Raw genomic sequence first — 17,886 nt, forward strand, 5'->3', positions numbered from 1 at the left:
AGATGATGAGGAAAGAGTGTGTGAAGAGGAAGACCAACGTTAGTATTCATGATCTGATTAATAGATCCCATTTTGCTGCTTCTGACAACGGAAATGTGAGTTTAATTCACACATACAGGGCAGGTATCTCGAGGAAACTTGCTGAGCTGTGTTCTTGGAGAATGCGGGCATCGATCCCGCTACCTCTCGCATGCTAAGCGAGCGCTCTACCATTTGAGCTAATTCCCTTGAGATGTGAAATGTGAGACATGACTTTTGGAGCCCTCTCTTTTGGAGATCCTCCCCACTTGGCCTCCCACCCTCTGTCTCTGTCTCTGTCTCTGTCTCTGTCTCTGTCTCTCTCTCTCTCTCTCTCTCCCTCCCTCCCTTCCTCATCCCTGTCCTGCACGCTATTCCTCAATCCATGACTTTTATGTGTTTTGCCCTGCATGCCTTTGTACCTCTGTATAATCCCACTGGAAGTTCCTATTGCACACCCAGCCATTCATGAAGAGGGAATCTCTCAAGGAATTGCCTCTCCCAAGGTTTCTTCCTTTTTTCCCTATGCATCCAGGATTTTTCGTGAGTTTTTCCTCGTCTTCCTTGAGAGATTTGGGGTGGGTCGGGAATTGTCCTGATGTTGTGGGTCTGTAAAGGCTTTAGAGACATTGTATGTGATATTGGGCTATACAAATAAACTTGACTTGACTTGACTTGAGCCCTGCTAGGCACTCGGCTGCCTGGATACATAGAGCTCCTATCTGAAGATGACTTCATGACCACCAGATCCAGATCCTGCAGATCCAGATCCAGATCCAACTAATCCAGATCCTAGTGATCCAGATACCGTTGACCCAGACCCTACTGTTCCACATCCTGATGATACAGATCTTGGTGACCCAGATCCAGTGGCAGTGAGTGTTTTGTTTTGGAGGCTGCTGTACCGTCCTCAGTCTCTGCTCCCACCTAGTGGAAACGTGGTGTAATCAAAGGACAAACAGTCTGAATGGTTGTCTATGGACTAAAAGTAGTGTTGAAATGTTATTACTTTAAAACTGTGATTCACATCTGACTCAATATCAACTATAATCTCCCTGGGCTCACTCTCCACCCCCCCAGTCTATCATCCCTCCTCTCACACAGACACATGGCGCTTTGGCATTCCCAGAGTTCCATTATAACAAGCTGCATTCCCTGGAAAGCTTCCTCTGCTCTGTTCCTGCCTGTGGTCCCAGAGCAGCAGGACCCTCCCCTCCCTCGCTCCTCGCCCTCCAACCCTCTGGTCTCAACACACACACACACACCCTCTCCCTCGCTCACCCCCTCTCCTCCTGTCCTGCTGTTTATCACTGGACGCCCCTGCAGAGCGTCACAAGCCACCAACTCTTCCCAGTGTCTGTCTGTCACACCGGACAGATCCGAACTCTTCCTCCTCTGAATTGCATCCAGGGCCAGGACCTACACACACACACACACACACACACACACACACACACACCGGAGAGAACGTCAAGCCTGGGGAGACGGACTCCATCACTGCCAACAGCGACATGGGGGGAAAGGAGAAGAAGATTGTGGTTATTTCAAACGTGTCAAATTACGGCGGGTGAGTGACTCTATTGCTCCTCTACTGTCACATCTACTGAGGACAGGAAGCCCTCACACGGGTAGAAGCTGTTTGAAGCTGTGGACCAGATCAGCAGAACAGAGGAAAATATGATTAAATCTTTTTAATGTAAGTGTATCTGCAGAAATAAATGTTTTCTGGGCATTGTATTTGTAATATATGTTCACTTTTTATTTGTACTAACAACAATTTGCATGTACATATCTGTGTGTATGTGTGTGTATGTGTGTGTTTGTGTGTGTGTTATTTTTCCTAAACTGGCCTAAGCCATAAGGGCCTTTTGAGGTAAAGCTAGGCGTTGAGAAGGATAACTTGGTGTTTGCGGAGGCGTCAGGAGGCTTTTCTCTGCTTGTTCCTCTCAGATGCAGCCTCATGTCGGCCTGCAGGAGGATGAGCTCGGGATTCTCACACCTTCTTTAAACGCTGCAGTTACATTCAGTGCAAGGTGCCACTTGTCAAATTACTCAACATGCTGACATTCGCTTTTGTGCAATGACAGACAATTAAATGAGAGAGAAGCGCCCCAAAAACACTTAACTGGCACCGGGAATGATCCTGCAATACTATACTACAATACTATACTACAATACCATACTGCAATACTATAAATGCTACATGGATACACGGTGCATGAAAATACTTCATTCCGATATGTTTAACTGAAAGAAGCTTTTATAACCCCAACCAAGAGCTGTTTGCTTGTTTGTTTGTTTGTTTGTTTGTTTTTAACTGATTTTGACCGAAGATGGTAGAGGGGCGTGGTTAAGGAAAGAACACCTTTAACTTTCAAGCAGATGGTGCGGTGGAGCCAGGGATCATCTTAGAATCGCAAGATGGAAACTTTTAAATCAGGTATATAGTTAGGCAATGATAGTAATAAGAATTGGGGCATTTGTTGGGATGTCAGAGCTTTCCTTTCCTTTAGGGGAGTTTATTCGCAGGACGTGACAAATGTTGCCCAGCCTCGTTCAGGCTTGCAGGAGGTATGAGGTGCATTAGTGGCCTCTTATTCCCTATTTGACAGCAAAGTTTGACACTAAGTAATGTCGATGAGAGAGAGCCAAAGGCCCGCCGGGTTATGTTCCTCTGCCCTGGTACAGATCAGCTTCCACACGCTGCCAATCACATCCATATCGTTTGGATCGTAGCCAATGGTATGCTGTTAATAACATGCTGAAATAATGAGAGAAGAGTGTTTGATAATCACTGGAACGATGCAGTTTGTTTTCCATGGTTACAGGAAGGAATTGTTTTGAATTTCGAAATAAACAATGAGTGGATTGCCACAGAAATGACAAATAAATACTTCATTTTTAATGGAAAGTTACATGTTGTTAGCTATTTATGCTGCTTAATTTTGCGCTTGGACCGGATGCAGCGAGTTGTTAGTGTGTGTGTGTGCCGCCTCCAAAGCGCTGCCATTGGCTGAGCATGAGAGACTTGGCAATGCAGAGATATACTGTCTCCTGTATGATTTTTATTTTGCTGATATTCTTCAGTTATGATGTTGGCTGTATGGATGCTCCACCTGATGATGTGATTGGTTGGCACAACTGCTTCCTGCTCAATTTGGTTGCGGAGCAGAAAGCAACTCTATCTGCTGCCGAGGCTGCTTTGTTCTCAACCAAATGAAAAATGACTAGGTGAAGTTCTACAGTTACACTGGTTTGCTGTCGGCAGGGTGAAGGATGGGTGGAAGAAGATGTCCTCAGCATGGAGCAGGCAGGGTGTGTAACTCTATACACTCTGAAGCTCTATAGGCAAATATTAGTGCCCAGTGTATATGGACATACTCCAGTAAGCATTGCAGTGAAGCTGTAAAGAACTTTATTGCAAGTATGTGTGCAGTCAGATTTAGTCAAACACGTTGAGCATGAGAGGAGTTTACAAGGTTAGAGGAAGAGAAGGAAAGGAAGGAAAAGAAACGTGGAAGGACACAAGGAGGTTAGGAAGGAAATACAAAAGGTGAAGAAAGGATTTAGGACAAATATATAAAAGAAAGGATGAAGGAAAGATAAACCAAGAGAGGAAAGGAAAGAAGGGAGGGAGGAAGGAAGGAAGGAAGGAAGGAAGGAAGGAAGGAAATAAACAGCAAATAGAGTAGAGTAAATGTACATGTTACTCTCTAGTATGGAGTGTGGGTATGTACTGTGTGTGTGTGTTTGTGTGTGTGTGTGTGTGTGTGTGTGTGTTCTGGACATAAGGTGAAAGGTGTGTGTTGGAGGCGCTGCTGCTTATTGGCTGCATTCCAGGCAAGACTCGGTGACTCGTATCATTTATATACTTAAAGATCAAAGTAAAAGTATTTTGTGAGTAAAGTCTTCATGTGTAATGTAAATACAGCTGTCAGATAAATGCGGTGCAGTAAAAAGTACAGCAGTTACTCAGAATAGAAAGTCTCATATAACACATATGGTGAAATTATACACACAGTGTTTACATACAGTACTTACAGTTATCTTCCACCTCTGGTAAACACACACCCACACACACACACACAGAGGGGGGGCCCTCCCCCACATTCCTGTGGCTTTAATGGATGTGTCCATACCACTAAACGTGGATCGCTGAGGCCCCTCGGCGTCTGATAGCACCCCAGGGTGCCAACTGTATATCTGAGCTCGCCGCGCCTCGTTAGGCCGTCTGTCTGTGACGCCCCCGAATCCATTACTGTACCCCATAGGCCCCGGATTACCTGTACGCATCCCATGACCCCGCACATGCACACGTGCACGCACCACATGGACACACATGGGCCCCACACAGCAGACTGTGTGTCTCCTGCATCACTCAGTGTTATCTACTGTGTGTACTGAGAGAGTACAAGTGATACGTACACACCACAGTGAGGACACAAGGACCAGAGAGAGTACTGCAGTATTTATCATGAACATGTAACGCATGTATGTAGAACACAGGCAGTACACATTCATGTCAAATATGATGCGAAAGATACAAGATGCATGTGAAGTAATGTGAGGATTGACAAGTGAGAAGTGTAACTTTACTGTATAACATGAAGAGTAGTAAGTACCGTGCCAGGTAATGAGGATAGTAACATAGAATGTAACACAAAGGGTAAAGTGGAGGGAAAGTAAGTAAACATTCAGTGTAAAATAAACAAGTACAAAGTAATGAATCCAGTACAGTGATGTAGAACGTAAAGAGCAATGTAAAGTTGAGGCGTGTACAGAGTCTAAAGTAGAGGAACATAGTGTGCGTGAGTGTGTGTGTGTGTGTGTGTGTGTGTGTGTGTGTGTGTGTGTGTGGTGCGGGGGGGTTTAGATAAGGAGCGAGGACTCTTCTCTTATTTATAGAGCTGTTTGCTGAGCGGCTGCTGCTTCATGATGGAAAACGAGGCTCCATTCAGTAAAGTTACAAACATCACGTTATCCTTCACACGCTCACTGACAAAGAACATATGGATCTATGTCACGTGTGTGCATCATAAACCGTTAAGTCCTTTTACAAGATTTTACAAACATTTGCAGGATTGCACATTGTCATCATCAGTAAAGGATCTGTAACACTGGATTAGAAACGGACATGAACTGAAGTCTGACACCCAGATTATACAGTTGGACTCTTCATACTCCCATTATACATATTCAGCCATATTCTGCATATTTCACTCACTCATTACATATTCAAAACACACACATGTAAAGATCTGAGCTCTACCATCTTTCTGTCAAAGTTTATTTGTACTAATGTGTACTAATGTGTGTGTGTGTGTGTGTGTGTGTGTGTGTGTGTGTGTGTGTGTGAACTAACATAAGCCATAAAGGCATTTTGTACATATACAGTACATACTAGAGGTCAAGGTTTTGAAAGTCTCAAGTCTCAGGTCAAGTCGAAAGTCAAAACAGGCAAGTCTCAATCAAGTCCACTCAGACTTTTGACGTGTAAATCACTGACTCCAGTCTTCCATGACGTTAGTTAAGCGTGTTGCTGAAACTTTGTGGCGTCGAGTGCTTATAGACCCACAGATTAGAGAACATGTAGCGTGTTTGTGTCTGGTGTTGCCTGGTGGTAGGGGGCGGGGGGGGGTGGTTGCTCTCTTTCCATTGTGGTCCCTCTGGCTCCCTGCAGTTGTTCGCTCTAACTCACAGTTGCATAAGTGTATTGTGTGTGTGTGGAATGCGAGTGTGTTTTATGTGTGTGAGTGTGTTAGCAGGCCGGCGATGCTGCAGCTTGTGTATGTTTGCTTTGCTGGTCATCCTTGGTAATCCCACCTATAAACCAACAGGGGAGGTTCCTGTCTGTCTTCTCCACCGTAAGCCCTCCATGTAACCGATAGGATGAGCTGCATGCGTGTCATAACTCTGTGGTTTCAGGGAGACCCTGAAGAAGATGAAGAGGAGGACGGTAAACATCTCAGGGGGTCAGCGGCGTCATTTAGCTCGCACCTTAAATGCAGCAATGTGCTACTAGAGAACAGTGATGAGAGCAAACATCGGCGTGAAAAAGCAGCCGACGGGCATTAAATAACCGGCATCTATTAATACTGGCGCTCAACGGGGTGGGCACGGGGACAGAGACGGGGACAAATCATGAGTGTCCATCACGGCAGTAATGTTAATGGGTAGTTAGAGGGACAGGGATGTTTGTGGTGTGGTAAAATGACTTCTCAGAGTGCAGGACGGCGGCCAGGGCTGCAACAAAGTCTCTACAGAGAGCGTCGGGTTCAATGTGCACGACGGCGCAACCAGACGCACAGACAAAGATGGTGGCAACAGGTGACTCGCGGCACTCCTCCATGTCACTCCACTTTATGTCTGTCCAAGTGATGACAAGGACACGAAATGGCACCGAGGGTAATCAGAGGACGAGGGCGATGAAGATATATCGGTACCAAGTAATAGGCCACAAGAGACACAAGAGCCCCCACAGCTAAAAACAACACACACACACACACGTACACACACACACACACACGCGCACACACGCGCACACACGCGCACACACACACACACACACACACACACACGCGCGCACACACACACACGCACACACACACATACACACACACACACACACATACACACACACACACACACACACACACACACACACACACACACACACACACACACACACACCTGCTCCAGGCCTGAAGTCTGATTCTCTTCACATCAAACATCGTTTCAATCTGCTGGACAAACCGACTCTGTTCATGAAGATGAAGATGCTGCTGAGGTCACTCTGCTGACAGTCAGCATCGCATATAATACACCAGGAGAGCCACAGCAGCACATCTGGAACATTCACAGTGAAGATTGAAGACTGAAAACCAAACTGAATCTCTAAAAAATCATATGAGTGTCCTAACTTCAGCTCAGATGTGTTTACAGGAAGTTTGCTTTAGGTGTTTAGTTCTTTCATGTCAGTGTTTGTGTCCATGTCAGCTTCACTGAGGAGGTCCTGCTGGTTTCTAGCAGCCTGGTCCCATTGTTCCTGTTTTTGCTGTGAAGTCACAGTTCTGTAATAAAATGTTTATAACTTCTATTTGTGGTGCTGGCACGACCTTTGACATCAAACACTTATAATGCAGGGCCCTAGAATAAAGCCCTTTAAAGTTACTGACACCGGGACTCTTCAAGGCCGCAGCCGACCCCAGCTGGGGTTCCTGAAAGTCCGTCTGAGGGAACAGTGACTCCTGACAGCTGGTGCTCTGACCCTATGAGCCTCACACACACAGGTGGACTCAAACTAACAACGTTCCTGTGCCTGGGTTTGACCTCTAACATGGAGGTTATGGTTTCATCTGTGGTCGCCTGTCAGCTCGATTACTTTTCACGGGACTTGTTGGACAGGTCGTTGAGGATCCAAGGATGGAACCCATGACGTTATGGTTTGTGGGTCTGCTTGGTTTTGAGCGATCTAAGGCGCAACAGTAGGGTTTGAGCCTCTGATGCTGAGGAAACCAGTGCCCCCTGAGTGACACCCCCGCCCCCCTCTGACCTCTGCCACAGTGAAGCGCGGCAGGGCAGGATGTTTGCGGCGGATGGAGGTATAAATATCCGCTGTGATCTGCTCTAACTCCCCCAGAGGCTCCGCAGGTAGAGCGTTGCACAGGGCCAGCTGTCGCCCGGCAGGCGTCAGAGCGGATTCCTCCACCACGTCAACACTCGCTGCTTTTGGACGGCAGACATTAGCCAGCACAGGGCAGCATCAGAGGGTGCTCCACGCCGCTCTGCCCCCCAGCATGGACTAGCTGCACTTTAACTCCATTCTGCTGCTGTCGTTTCCGTGGAGACATAGAGCAGATGGAACGCCACTAGTTTACTCATCTGTTGCATATTTCTTGTTCTACTGAGCTCATTCTGGCAGTCAGCATCTCATGTAATACATCATGTTTATCAGGAGAGCTGTAGTAATACATGTGGAACGTTCACAGAAAAGATAGTTTGTGTCTGTGTGACCTTAGGGAAGTTCTGCTGGTTTCTAGCGGCCTGGTCCAGAGGAGAGCAGACCTGCAGCTCTGTTTACTGCTCTGCCTCTCTGTTCATGCAGGCTGTGCTGCTCTATTTCTGGGTAATGTGATGGTGATGCTGTGCTAAAAGCTTTATAGGGCGTTTATATCAAATCAATCATATTTGGTTCTGATTCCAGGTCGGATAAGAAGACTCTGTGTAACGAGTGTGTTCCCAGTAAGCCCAATGGAACAGTCCCATTGTTGGGAATGCCTCCGCCCATACCTATGTCCCCCATCGTCGAGAAGATGGAGGGACTGAAGGCCATCCGTAACCGCAGCAACAGCCTTCGCCTGGGCCGCCTGGCGTTCTACAGACACCTGGAGAAGGTGGAGACCATGCGGAGCTTCTGGGAGCTTAAGCACGTGGAGCTGGAGGGAGGCAACCAGCAGGTAACACACACACACACCTTGTGAATGCGTGAACCAGCTGCTTTTACACCTTGCTGGGCTTTTTGGTTGTCCATGTATCCACATTGTTGTTGAAAAACAGCATTTCTGTGTGTGACGCAGTGTGTTTGTGATGCTGTTCTGATCTCGAGCCAGAAGAGCCTAAATAAACCCGGCAAGTCTATTCTGGGCTCTCAGCACCTGTTGGCAGCCTCCATCGTCTCTGACAGGTGCAGCACCACATGGCCACTAGAGGGCACTGCAGGCCTCAGCTTGAGCTCTGCTGGCCACACACACATCAATTGAGTCTTAAGGTCAGAGATCCAACTCTCTCAAACCGATCTGGCAAAATGGACCCATCAAAGGTGCATTCATCCAAATCTTAGTATCCCAGAATCCATTGCGTGCTGATCAGTCAAATGGGGCATTAAGGAGATCTTTATTAACTGGGAAATATCATGTCAGTATAAAATTGAAGGTCACTAGTTTACTAGTGAAGAAAGATGTGCATAACTAGTCAGAGGTGTTGTGAGTCACTTTGTACACTTGTCTATCATGAAGTGGACTAGTTGGAACGTTGGTGCTACCAGTGACCTGTGCAGTGTCTCTAGTTAGGCTGCTATTGGAAGCAGTTGGAAAAAAGTGCTACTAGTTGAAGAAAAGTCATTATTCAGTAGAAAAATTACCTTTCCTCAACTTGTGGAGCAAAATGTTGAACTAGAGAAGCCAAAAGTCCAACTGGAGGAGGAAACAGATCTGATCTGAGCTTCTTCATAGTAGAATCAGTGTGAGGTTCAGGCTCTCTCTCTCTGTGGCCGCAGACAGACTCAGTGATTGGTGCTCAGACTGGGGTGCAAGCACGCTGCTTCGCCACTGGATAGCAGCATTGCGTAACTTTAAAGAGCAAAGGCAAAGCTGAGGGAGGATCATTTGACACAGACGTTGATCATCTGTGACAGGGAATCACTGTTAAATGACTGAATGATAATGTGAACACCTGTGGGAAACATTCCAATACACATGCAGTTTTTATTTACCACTACCAAACAGGTTCTGTTCTTTCCTCAGTGTGTGTGTGGGTGAGTGTGTGTGTGTGTGTGTCGTGTGTGTGTGTGTGTGTGTGTGTGTGTGTGTGTGTGTGTGTGTGTTGCAGGAGGATTACACACATAAAGCTTTAAGATTTCATCTCCGGTCTTTCCAAGTCAGAAGGCTCAGGTCACTGTGGAGAGCATTTGAGTTTCAGGTCTGTTTGTCAAGTCGAGTGTAAGGTCACATAGCTGATACATGCATAGGTGACATGTGTGTGTGTGTGAGAGTTGAGCTGCTTTGTTTGATGATGATCACAGTAACTAACAGGAGACACAGACTTCATGTTGTAGTCAAATTATTTTTTCCATGTTTTTGCTGCATAAGCACAGATAGAATGTGAGTGATGGAGCTGATGAGAGCATGAAGTGAGAACAGAGTCATCAGATCCTGCTGAGGTTCTGCTGGCTGAGGGTCCTGCTCTGTGACCTCTGAACCCCACAGCTGTTAGCGCCTGTTAAAAAAAGCTGTGCTCCAAAAACACTGACTCAAACTATCATTCAACTCTTCGTTTATGTTCTTCAAATTCATTTGACTCCACCTGCATGTGAGTCTGCCGCCAATCAAACAGAAACTTCAACGTTTTTGAGCTGTCTTCTTTTTGTTTGTCCTGTATTTCATTTTTGATCCTGTTCAGCAGCTCACAGCGACACACACACACACACACATACACACACACACACACACACACACACACACACACACAAACACACAAACACACACAGTCCTCCAGTTGTGGTTTAACGGCTCTGTAGATTAAAGTTATTCCCACTCAGATTATTCTTTAGCCTAGAAGTTAGCACAGACACTCCGCGGTGTTCAGATTTCAAAGGAGCTTTCACAGTAAAGACTGGAACATTGAGGCGGCCTTTAGCTGCGTGCAGTTGCCATGGAGACTGCGTGCAGTATGACAGATATTCTTACTGACCCCTGCATGCATGAAGTGCTGTGTCCGAAGTTAAAGGACACCACGGGGTCTCGCTAACACGCCAGCAGTTGCAGGCATCTGATTCTGCATGCGGCAACGACACCGCAAACCCAACACCACCTGTCCCACTCTCGTCTCAGAGACGGCATGTTCGCCCCTTTTAGGTCCCGGGCGGCAGCGAGGCAGCGAGGCAGAGTGGCGTCCTGCTCTGTAGAACCTGAGCGATCGATAGCAGCCATTAGCCTCCAGTCCGTCCTAATTGGGGCCCTCGTGTTGACAGCGCCGTTTTTCCCGCCACATTAGACCCCTGGCAGGCTGAGATAAGAGCGCAGAGGAAGAGGAGGTGCGAAGGTGCTTGACCATGGAGAAGCTGCTAAGGGATAAAGAAGTTTGGATCTTGGGGAGCGTCGGGCTGGTGGCCACGTTTCTGTGGCGATGCCTCTGGAATTTATTCTCCTTTAAGAAGAGGGGGCGGGGCCACACACCTACTGCAGAGCGGCAGGTAAAACCCCAACGGCTGTGCGACCGAACCCTCAGCACCTTGTGTTTCAGTCCTGCAGGTCTGATGTTCTCAGATTCTTCAGACGCTGTTTATGAATAATGTCGTTTCTTCAAATTGCTGCAGTAGAATCTTAAATTCACTGTTTTGCAGAAATGGCAAGAAGTTAACTTGACTTGACTTGACCTTCAAGTTTCATTGTTGAAATGAGGCAAAGATCCATGTCTGTGTTTGAATTTGAGATCAGAAAGTCGTTTGTTGCGGGAGAAACACTGTTGGTTTGATCCCTTTGTCTGTGTGACCTTCACTTGGTTTCTCTGTGTTGCTGTAAAGCAGAGAGAGAAAAGTTTCAGGAACGAAGCTACAAAGATTCTCTGTCCCTATGACATCGTCCTCAACGCAGGGGTTCGTGTCCGTGTCACATGTTTGTCTGTACACGAGGAGACACTCCACATGCTGAGACGCTCTCATACAGACTACAGTTTTGCATGTTCAAGTCCCCTAAAGACCACATACACATCTGGAATCCATCCTGATCTGACCAAACACACACACACACACACACACACACCTGCATGCTCACATTTGTGTTAAGTGTGATGGTAAACATCGACGTTGACGTACATGCTGAGGTTAAAATCTGTGTGTGTGTCGCTGCAGGTTATTGGATCTTGTTTGTCTAAAGCGTCACAATGGATTTCTGTAAGATTTCGTGCATTAGTTTGAGATTTTGTAACGTTCAGGCACCAGATTGTTTTCTTTATCCCTTTAATGTTGTAAGATCGTAGGTGTGTCAGCATTTCTTTAGTGTTTCACCCTGCAGGAAAGTCATGGGTTTGAATCCCGTGCCACCCCTGGTCTTCTCTGTGTCGGTTTTCCTCTGGAGGTTTTGAACTGCAGCAGTTGTTGGTTTGATCGTTTATATCTTCATTTGTGGAGAGCAGAGCCTGAACATCTCCTCTGTCAGCTGTGTGTCATAGGGTCAGTGCTGCATTCCATCAGTGGGCAGGGGTGTGTGTGTGTATGTGAGCTGTATTACAGTATACAGTGGTCAGGGAAAGTATCGTTTGCAGGCAGGCGTCTGCAGGGCCGAGCACGGCGACGTGTCCAGATCCTTTACATCACTAAATCACTAAAGGAGCAATGCAGCGCAACACACACAGACTTTACAGAGCAAAGACACTGAGATGAGCTGAAAACAAGACAGATACACATTATTATTATTATTATCTACTAGTTATCTGGATGATGCAGAGTGCGTGTGTGTGTGCGTGTGTGTGTGTGTGTGCGTGTGTGTGTGTCTGTGTGTGTGTGTGCGTGTGTGTGTGTGTGTGTGTGTGTGTGTGTGTGTGTGTGTGTGTGTGTGTTTGTGTGAGTGTGCTTGTGAGTGTGAGTTTGTGTGTGTGCGAGTGGGTGTGTGAGTGTGTTTCTGAGTGTGTGAGAGTTTGTGAGTGTGAGTGTGTAAATGTGTGTGAGTGTGTGTGTGTGTAAGTGTGTAAGTTTGTGTGAGTGTGGGAATGTGTGTGTGTGTGTGTGTGTGTGTGTGTGTGTGTGTGTGTGTGTGTGTGTGTGTCACATTTTCAGGCCTGTAGCTTTGTGTTATTGTGTTTGCGTCCCTGCAGTCTGCTTTGGTTTGGGTTTGTCTTTGGTTTGAGTCTCAGCCCTCTAATGGAGCGAGGGCAGTGTGAGCTCACACACACGACGCAGATGGAGCAGGTTGTTTACGTCGTAAATACCTCTGCACAAACAGGTCACAGAGGGACACAACCTGAACCCACGCCGGCCCAATCTGACATACATGTTCATACGAAGGTCACGTTCACACACACGCTGTGACCAAAGCCCCTGTGTATAATACCCAATAGAATAAGTTAAAGTCAATTTAAACTGTTTTACTTTGCCTCCTAACTCTGACTAGCTGAGTCTCATTGATATCCTGTACGAACAAACACACACACACAATTTCACATACATCATCTAACTCAGTCAGTGCTTGTAGTGTTCTAGGGCTGGAGCCCAGACGTGTGGTCTCCACGGGGCTTGAACAAGGGGAAATGTAGCTTGTGTTAATGTGTGTGAGCGTGTCGAGCGTCTCTGCCTGAGGCTCTCATGCTGAGACAGAATTAGCACGAAAACACAGCGACGTTTCTACATGAGGCGTTCAGGGGCACAAAAAGAGAACACGTGAGGATGAAGCGTTTGTTTGCGTCACCGTCAAGGACAAGGACGTAAACAGAAGTGTGTTAAAGGCGAAACAGTGTGTGTGTGCAGAAAAGTGCAGAAACATACAGAACGTAAACATGCATGACTTCTAACAGGAAAGACCAAAGCTATAGAAGAAGAGTTTAACCTTGTTTACAAAGAAACAGGAGGAACAAGGGGAGTAGAGGAATAGTGGAGGGGAGTCCTGAGAGGACATTGGACAGGCAGGACAGACTCTCTCTCTCTCTCTGGTGGTGCTGTTCGTGTGTGCGTGTGTGCGAGTGTGTGTGTGTGCGGAAGTGTGTGCGGGTGTGTGTGTGTGTGTGTGTGTGTGTGTGTGTGTGTGTGTTTCTGAAAAGTATAGACGGACAGACATGGCTCTGACAGACAGGGGCGTCCAGGGCTGTAGGGAATTCATACACTACCATTTGTGACCAATTCTGACTGTCTCTCTGTCTGTCTGTCTGTGTGTCTGTCCATCTGTCTGCATGTTGCGTTTACGAGATGTCAGCCTATCGGCCTTGCACACTTTCATGTGGCGGGTCATAGGGTGTGTGTGTGTGTGTGTGTGTGTGTGGCAGGTGGTTGCAGTGTATTATGGGTAACCAGAGAGCAGATGAGTCTGACCTTCTCTCCGAATGCTGAGAAGTGTCCTCCCTCTTCAGCAAAGTGTCCTCAGTGTCCCAGCTGTCCATCTCGGGGCGCCTCCTGTCATCTAGTGGTCATCGTGCAGAAGTGCAGCCACACTCTTCGCTTGTCTTCTTTGTTTCTACAAAGATTCTGATTCTTTTGTTCAAAGTTAAAAAAAAATCAGCAAAGACAGAACATCAAGACATGCCTTTAGTTTATTGGGGGAAAAAAATTATATTGATTGTGGAATATTATGAAAATTAAGGAAAACCTGTGTTTGCACAGTGAAGCTCTTCAGACAGACACGACGAAAACGGCAGAAGTTTACAGAGAAATTTCCTCAAGCTCTAAATGTACTTGTGCAGTTTGTAACACTGAGGTGCAGTGAGATACACGATCCTCTGCTATAATGCTCCGCTAAGCCCTGCTGGTGTCTGTGTGTGTGTGTGTTCCATTTATCCAGCATCTTCTCTCTCAGTCTTGGCCTGTCACTCTCGGTTGTGTTGATGTTACGCAACACCACCAAACCCACGATAGCAGAGGGAAGTTGGTTTGTGTATACTTGTGTTCACACTTGTGAAACTTTTCCTTATGTAACTTATTTACAGACGACCTCATTTACCCTCATCTACACAAACACATTCCCCCTGCGTCTCTATACATTACCCTGACGTCAGGCAGCAGCCATGCTCCATGAAAGGCTCTGGAGCTGCAGTCTGGGGTGCGAGCTGGCCGGATGTTATCGGGCAGTTGAGCTGTGAAAGTACAGACTGTCATCTGTGTCTCACACACACCAGTCGGCGGTGACACACACGATATAGAAGCAGCCACGGAGCTAAAGAGACAATGTGTGAGGCCGACCTTCTCTGCACCGCATCGCGTCGGCCACACGTCCACCTGCAGCAGCGCCGCCGGAGGATCATGAAGACTGAAGTCTGAGAGACTGTGGGAGGGCTGCTTGCCAACAGGAAGTGAAACACACCTGTCTCTGTGTCTTCCATTACCCACTCACTGTGTATTATGACAAGAAGGTTGTGATAAGTGAATCGTTTTCATATTGAATGTCGTACTTGTTGATCGGTTTTGTGTGAATTTGACTTCATGGTTGTGAGCTGTGGCTCCCTCAACCTGAATGACTATGAATGAAGCCTGAATGCAGCTACAGGCCACTAGCTCACGTTGGTAGTCATGTGTTCGTGGCTCGGCTAAAAATGCATCTTTATCCTACTGATCCAGATCCTACTGGTCCAAATCCTACTGATCCAGATCCACATTTTTCAATGCAGAAAGTCCCATTTTGGTGTTTTCAGCTCCGTTGTGTGTTTTTGCGTACATTCAACTGTGACTTTTTGCAGCCGAGTTTCTTCCTGCATCCTTTCAACAGCCGTGTAAAGGTCAGTTTCTGCAGCGTCTCCCCTGGCTGCAAGTGAGTAAACTCAGAAAAGTGAATAAAATAGATACTAAACTGAAGCCTCATGTCCAGTTGGAGCTTACTGGGAGGCAGATCAGTGCTATGGAATGATTCTCCCTTGTAGTGGTGCTGTTTCATGTTGTTTCACTGGACTTACAGTGCAGCTTTACATCGTGGCGTCACCTGTCAGTGGGTGGGCAGCAGAGGCATGCGGCTGCTGATGCTGCAGGTCTGCATGCAGCGATGAGGACCAGACACAGCCTGTCGCGACCAAAGCGAGGTTGACTGGGTTTGTTACGGCTCCCAACGTGACATGCTGTGACAACTGTAAGGGGAATGGTGTCAGAACGCCATAGTGCTATAACACAACCAGTTATCCTTAAACTGACGATTCAGTAACTTAATTGACATGATGGTGGCAAAGTGTCTGATATTCCCACCGGTGCCTCACCAGCTATGAACCCGATCAACTGTAGTGTCCTGTACCAATGATCTCCTTTGTCCATTCAGGTCAGAGACATGCCTGGTCACAGTATGTCCTGTACTCTGCCTGCACTGGCACTTGTCCTCTCTCGTTCTCACCTTAGCGGCTAAATGGGCACTGGGGGCTCCGACGCTAAGCTTGACAGCTGACGAGCCGTCGGCGCCCGCAGCAGCGGAGGGAACGGGCAGAGTATAGGTCAGGTTTTTCCGGCGCTGACAGACGGGTGCCAGTATATAGGCGCCGGCGCTCTGCCTACTCCAGATACCACAGCACTGAGAGGTGGCGATGTTTTAAGGATAGTGAGTCGGACACGTTACAATACAGCAGTCTGGTCCAGAGGAGAGCAGACCTGCAGCTCTGTTTACCGCTCTGTGGCCTTTAAAGCTCTATTTCTGAGTAACGGGAGCCTGATGCTGCTCTGGTTAAGGCCTTTCAATCCCCCACTTCCTGTCCCTTCCAATTGTCCAGTGCTGCAGTGCCACTCGGTGGACAGCCTGTGTTAATGTCTTTATTTCATAGAACTTGGAAGTCCCCTTAATCATCTGTATCTTATATATTTCTTTCTATTTATTCTCCTGCTGTTTTGGAAAATCTCAGTATTCCATCTTGAAAGTACAACCCGACAGTGGAATCTCCAGCCGTGTAGCTCAGGCATGTGTGTCGCAGCGTGGTGCTGATGGAGAAGATGCATGTTCAGTTTGAAGCAGCTTGGCGTTGACGTGGTCTAAGGTTCCTCGGCTCCTCTTCACACGCATGTGGGCTGTTCTAAGGTGTCAGTGCTATCACCTTTTCCCACTGTTTTTCCGTCATCTTGCCAGTCACGCTACAGGAATACCAAACTTAGCCTGGAATGTGTGGACTCAGTGTGAAGCCATTCTTTCACTGTAACTAACTCACCAATGATACTTCATACTTCTGAAAGAGATAAACACTGCACATGCGTCTACAAAGAGAAAAGGAAAATATTTATTAGTACTTGAAGTCTTTCAATTAATCAAATCAAAGATGAGTCAATTAACTAAATGAAAATTTGTTTCAAGAAAATTATAGATTCTAAAATATTTAACAAAAAAAAATTATGGTGGAGAGAAAAAAATAGTCTCAACTGTATAGATAAAACCTTGTACAATATAATTAATAATATTCCCACTGATTTGATCAAAAATGTTAAATACAACAAGATACTATTGATCCTAGAAATGTTCAAACAGTTTAAATCTGTTGTATAAAGTCCGGTGTCCTGAAGCACTTTGAATCCAGGACAGATCGAGCAACAGGTCTGTTTGCTTTCATACGGTCCAGTTCTGGTTTCTGTGACGTTCTTGTTCCTTCTTCAGTGTTGTTATCTTTGATGATCTCAAGTCTGAAGTCAGCAGATTTGTGAACATCTGCAGTCTGCAGCTCATCACAGACACAAGAATGTGATAAGATGATAAGGTTTGACGGAAAAGTTGCGCAACTCTTGAAGAAATATTCCTGATCCTGGGAATTAGTGGCAATTACGCAACATCCTGCCGCTGCGTTAAACAACAAACAAGCCTGTGGTGAGAAGCATTTGGCCTTTGATGAGGTACAGAAATACACACAATGCTTGTGTGTGTGTAATGAGGGTCTGCAACGGTGGGCAGAGTGTGTTAGGCCCTAACAGAGACTCCTGCTCGCACCTGTCACTCTGTGGCAGAGCAACACGCCATGTATGTCTAGAAATGTGAAGAATGATAAAATTTGCGCTCCACATGAAGTTTAGTAAACACAGATAAATGTGCAGTTAACCTCCATTTGTAGTTTTTAGCTGTTATTTGTTTGTCTTGCTTTTTACAGCCTTGTATTTCAATCCAGCGTTCTTGGGATTCTGACACCTGCCTGAAGGGCTTTTGAGTGGCTCAAATGTCACATAGCTGCCCCCCACCCACCACCCCCAAACCCTCATCAAGCCCAAATGCACAGCGAGCCATCAGCTCTTATCACTGGCCACTCACTCACTGACGTCTATGGGGGGCTGCACTTTAATTTAGAGGGCAGCCGTTTGCTATTCTTAAACAGCCCCCAGCACACAGATCTGTTCTCCAAGTCTTTTCTTATCCCGGCTGCCTGGAGCTTTGTCTGCACAAGTGCTTTTTAATGCTCATTTACTTACGCTGAGCCTGAGTGAAAGTGAGCAGAAACAAAGAGAAC

The sequence above is a fragment of the Genypterus blacodes genome, unplaced genomic scaffold (genome assembly GCF_046128005.1).
Source record: "Genypterus blacodes isolate CSIRO-AG114 ecotype Tasmania unplaced genomic scaffold, CSIRO-AGI_Gbla_v1 ptg000062l_1, whole genome shotgun sequence".
In the NCBI taxonomy this organism is placed as follows: Eukaryota; Metazoa; Chordata; class Actinopteri; order Ophidiiformes; family Ophidiidae; genus Genypterus; species Genypterus blacodes.